Here is a 5718-nt window from a genome sequence, read left to right on the forward strand (position 1 = left end):
ATATGTAAATATATTTGTCCGATCCGGAGGTTGCCCGGAAAAACCACTAGTCTCGATAATACAATGATATGTTTTATTTGTTTTTACACATAAGTTTATATTATTAATTAATCAAGTAATAGATAATTTCCTTTTAAAAGTTTGAAAAGAAAAAAACGGTTCCTAAAAAAGAGAGTGGAGAATGTACCTCTCACCAAAAGGAACATTTGCCAAACAATACAGACTCGCCATTCCTCATCATCTGGTTCTCGTCTTCATCCTTGCCACACTCTGTGAAAGAAACATTTAAATAGTCAAACAAAAGTCAACCCCTGTCCAAAACCTGATTCAGATTCTTTTGTTTATTTTCTGATGAAAATTTGATGCTTACGTAATGATTCTCGATGAACTGCTCCAATTCGAATCGGCGACTAGGGGTTGTGGCGTTTAGACCGCCGCCGATGCAAACGGTTTCTCCACCGCTCGAGAGAAAGACCTCAAAAAGAAATTTCTTCCTTGGACAGTCAAAATCGACTTGATGGACCCACAAGACGGACAGCTCCGAGAAGTAGAGAATGGAGCTCACTGCCTCCGACGGATCTAGAAGCTTGGAACGGAAAGCGAGGTAGCTGAGCTGAGAAGAACCAGAGGAAGACTTGAAGCTCAACCTCACCGTTCAGCTTCATCTCCTCGCCGCAGGTCCCAGCTTCATCCGCCAGCAGATCTGGCCGGGAAAAGGCTTCGAGGCCAGAAAAGCTCCCAAGAGCAAACAATGTCGGAGATGAGAAGCTAATGATGAAGAAGAGCAAAAAAAAATAAGATAAGAGAAGTGACCCGCCACCGGCGGCGGAGAGCTGCTGGTGACGGTGAACGGAAGGTGCAAATCTGTTTTGGTTTTGGTTTTTTCGAGAGAGTGAGAGAGAAATTGACCAAATTAAATTAAAAAATGGACAAGTAGCCGTTACAAACGGAGTGGGTCCTTGCCTCCAAAAGGTTTACGGATTAAAGGAGAAAGTTAATGTCAAAAGTAAGATTTTCACTTTACTTCACTCCACAGTCCACACAGTTGTATTGTCGTACCTAATTAATTAGTCATCTCAGTGAGTGAATCAATCTCTCGTTACAAGTTTTGTATGTAAAGACTGCTGGATCTTTGACGACCATTTCTAGTTTCATAACCTAGTTCTTGTCATAGTTGTTGGGGTTAGTAGGCCTGGGCACGGATCGGATATCCGGGTTTTTGAAGGTATTTATGATTTGCTTCGTACGTCACGGATATCTAATTTTTCGATTTGCTTTGCTTCGGAAAAATACGGATATTCGGAAAAACGGATATCCAGAAAATAAATAAATATTTGCGAATATTTACGAATACTTACGGATATCACATATGTTTTTAATCTTAAAAATCTGATACAAATTTGTTTTGTAAGATATTTTTCGCATGATATATATGATAAAAATTAAAAAAGTAGTGAATCTACATATTTTGTAAAATTTTTGAACTTAGTTAACAATTATAATAACACAAAACTCAAGAAAAAAAATATAACTGTCATAAATGTGCTCTCTTCATTTTATGTAATACTTTATATAAATAATAATGTGAATAGAATTTATCAAATCATATGTTAGAATAATAATTATATAATTTTATACATTAAAAACTTTAAATATATGTATTTATATATTGCCGGATCGAATCGGATATCCGCTACCCAAAATTTTAATATTTGTGATTTGCTTCGATTTTAATGGATATTGATTTTTAGTATTTTCTTTGCTTCGAAAGTTTACGGATATCCGGAATTTTTGGATCGGATCGAAACGAATAACGAATTGAATCAAATTTAACGGATAAAATGCCCAGCCCTAAGGGTTAGATCCTGAATTGAATTTCTTTCTTTCTTTTTTTTTTTTCTATAATGAACAGGTGCTTCCTTCCAATCGTGTCTGAAGTAGTAATACTTTTGGCTTTCATGTTCTTTGCCTCTGACGGTTTTGTAATGGAATCTGAAAATATTCTTAATTTAAGCAGTTTTCATTTTCAGATTATCAGGGATTTTACTTTTGGAAACTCAGCGCAACACATGAATCTTCTACTGAAATCGAACAGGAAAAAGCTGATGATTAAGAGTCTTTAACATATGCATTTGGGGGAAATGATAGATCAAAATTTAATGTGACCCTTTTGTATGTTTTAAATTTCTGCTTCAATAGTTCTTATTCTGATTATATGTATGTATCTGCTAAGGATGATGGGCTTCTCTCTTGTAGGCTTGCATAAATTTCCCAATAAAAGTGGATTGAACGTTTTATACTCGTTGAAACCAAAACATCTTATCTTCTGACTGATAACCGCCACTATCCTTTCTATCTTTGGAGGAAAAACTATCATTGCTCATTGGTTGATGAAATACATGCTAGTCCCGGTTTACGTCTACTCCTGGTTCTCAATCCTAACTTTACTAGGTATGTTCAAACCATTTTTGTGTGAGACGGTTTTTTATCTTCCTTTTTTTTTGCATTGTGAATTTGACTTTGGTTCTGTCTCAATCCGACAGCAAAAACCCGAAGGAAGATCTGGGTGTTGGTCTATTTCTTAGCTACATGTGCTGTACTTGTTCCTACGCCATTGATCGAGTTCAGATATTACACCGTACCGTTTTATATCTTCATGCTTCACTCATGTGTCAGAAGCAGCGTTGCATCACTTGGCTTCTCAATGGAACGATTTTTGTCTGTATCAATGTGTTTACAATGGAAATGTTCTTGTTTAGACCATTCAAGTGGAGCCATGAGGATGGTGTCCAAAGGTTTATTTGGTAGGGACAAAGGTTTATACTCTTTTGTTGTTAATATACTGTTAGTTTCCTCAGAAACTGGCGAGTTCATAACACTTTCTGGTTCGAACTACTTGAAATGCTGATTCACCAACTACACCCATTTAGATTAACCGCTCTTGCCGCTACTGAAATGTTGTGTTTCTTTCTTATATTGAATTTAAGCTCTGCACAAAAATAAAATTTACATACGTAAAATGAGCTTGTGAATTGTGATAATAGAAGTTAGTTGTATTCTCCTACTTGTGTGTTTATTAAAAAAATGATTTAACTAATTTTAGTATAGGAAATCGTCTCAGAGCGTGGTCCTACGTATGTGAAATTGTGATTGAAAATGAAAATGTTAATGTCTTACACATTACCAACTATTTATTTCCGATAAGAGAAGACTATGTAATGGTCACCTGATAAGGAAAAGCAAAGTGGATGGTTTATGTGTGTGAGAATGTTTGGTGAGTCAATGTGGAAGAGAAATTCCAAAGTCTTGGGAGCAGAGCTTTGCACTATTTTGTCAGAAATAGATACAGTCACATTTTTAGGAGCAAACGTGTGCTTTTTTCTTTTGATACATTGATACATTCCTAATGTTTTAGCAGTTTTACCAAACTTAGAAAATGGCGAACAGTTCATCTATTTTAGCTTAAATCTCATAATATTTGTAACATTGCTCTCTTAATAAATATGATTGATCATACTAGAAAATTAAAGTTTAACTAGGTGAGAGTTGTGACTATTATCTTATTGTTAGAACAAAAAAAAAAATCTAAAACATATATGTAAAATGCAGATCATATATGATATATGTGTAACATTGCTCTCTTAATCACATGATTGGTTCCGATAAATAATTTTGAGGAGAAAAATAGAAAGAGACAACTTTTTGACTTATGATAGTCACAAATATAATTTATAAAATATATTTTTTTATCTTTATGACCGAGTATGATGAAATACATCTTCATATTGACATTCATAATATGAATCTTGAAAAAGTAACATTTTGTATATTTTCGTGAACAAGAACAGAAAGGCAAAAGTCTTTGTGAAAGTAAAAGAAGATATTTTTATTGGAAGTCTGAGAGGAAAGACGTTTGATTTCAAAACAGCGAGTATGATGGATAATTTGATAGATCATATGTCAAATGAGGTTTTTATCTAACCATTGACAAAGCGTCCCGAACGCGTCTTTCCACATTTTCAGATCAAAAGAAACTGATACAAACCTTTGGGACTTACAGGCTTTTTAGGTTTTAAATAGTTTGAATTTTAAAACAAAGTTCTTGAGGAATATAATATATCCATGAAAAATGTGGGAATTATTTTCTAAAAAGAAGTTAAACGCATGGAATTTTTTAAAATGAAGTATACACACACCGAGACACGTATGTATTATATATAGTCTTGACATTGGGATCTTCTAGATCTAACATACTGATTATTTCAACAACGTACGTATTCAATCGTCTATAGTAAAGAGTTGCAGACTCATCAGTCATTTGTTGTGTTGCTGTTGATATTAAATTGTAAGTACTGTAGTTAGAAACCTAGAATATGAGATAGAAAGAATACTTGCGGTTTTTGATAAAGTTCTATTATATCAAGCGAAGAGAAAAAGATTTGATTTACAAGGAAACCAAGAAAAGCCAAAGATATGTATATGCCCACTTTGGTTCGCTTTTTGTTCACTAAACTATTTAGGTAAAAATAAATACATCAAATGAAAAATATTGTGAGAAAAATTCAAATAGGAAAAAGAATAAAACAAACCGAGTTATTGAAATTAGTTCTTCAAAGGATTCAATTCATGAAAAAATAATAACAATATTCACATGGACGATCTCCATATTATGTCGAAAAATAAACTTGATTTGGATCAAACATTATTAGGTTAATCATGTGTTGATCCAAAACTTAGCCCAAATTCTAGAAATATCATTCACCTCCTTAAAATAAAAATCTCGATATTCTTATAGAATTATCTAGATAATTAAGATAAAATAATCTAGATTTTAAGTAGAATTCTCTAGATTTAAGATTAAAATATGTAAGATATTTTGTACTTTGGAGGCTATAAACACCTCCACTCTCTTCTCATTTTGTATCATCAAGAAATAATCAAGTTTGTAACAAACTTTCAAGTAATAATAAATCCTCTTCTAAATTATAAAAGTTTTCTTCTTCACAATTTTTTTTTCTCTTCAAACACTTAAACACTTTCTCCATCTTATAAAGTTTTTCATTCCAACAAAGTGGTATCAGAGCTATATGTTCTTTTTTGAAGATGGCAAACAATGGTGTTCCCTTCCAAGTTCCATTGCTCACTAAGAGCAACTATGACAATTGGAGTCTTAGGATAATGGCTATCTTAGGAGCACGTGATGTGTGGGAGATAGTCGAGAAAGGCTTCAATGAACCAGAGATTGATGGTGGTCTATCTCAAACACAAAAGGATGGTTTGAGAGATTCAAGGAAGAGAGACAAGAAGACTCTCTGTCTAATCTATCAAGGATTAGATGAAGATACATTTGAGAAGGTTGCTGGTGCAAGGACGTCCAAAGAAGCATGGGAGAAGCTTTGGACATCTTAGAAGGGAGCGGAACAAGTTAAGAAGGCACGTCTTCAAATGGAGAATCTGAAGCGTTACAAATGAAGGAAGGAGAACTCATCTCAGATTACTTCTCAAGAGTCTTGACGGTTACTAATAACCTAAAAAGAAATGGTGAGAAGTTAGATGAGGTGAGAATCATGGAGAAAGTTCTTAGATCATTGGATTCAAAATTCGAGCATATCATCACCGTGATTGAAGAGACAAAATACTTGGAGACTATAACAATGGAGCAACTTCTTGGATCACTACAAGCTTATGAAGAAAAGAAGAAGAAGAAAGAAGATATTG

General features: G+C 33.8%; 1 pseudogene; it reads left to right on the forward strand.

The window, feature by feature from the left end:
- Positions 1-383: 383 nt before the first annotated feature.
- Positions 384-5718, forward strand: part of LOC106331230 — a 6103-nt pseudogene continuing 768 nt past the window's right edge.

Source organism: Brassica oleracea, chromosome C3 (genome assembly GCF_000695525.1).
Source record: "Brassica oleracea var. oleracea cultivar TO1000 chromosome C3, BOL, whole genome shotgun sequence".
Lineage (NCBI taxonomy): Eukaryota > Viridiplantae > Streptophyta > Magnoliopsida > Brassicales > Brassicaceae > Brassica > Brassica oleracea.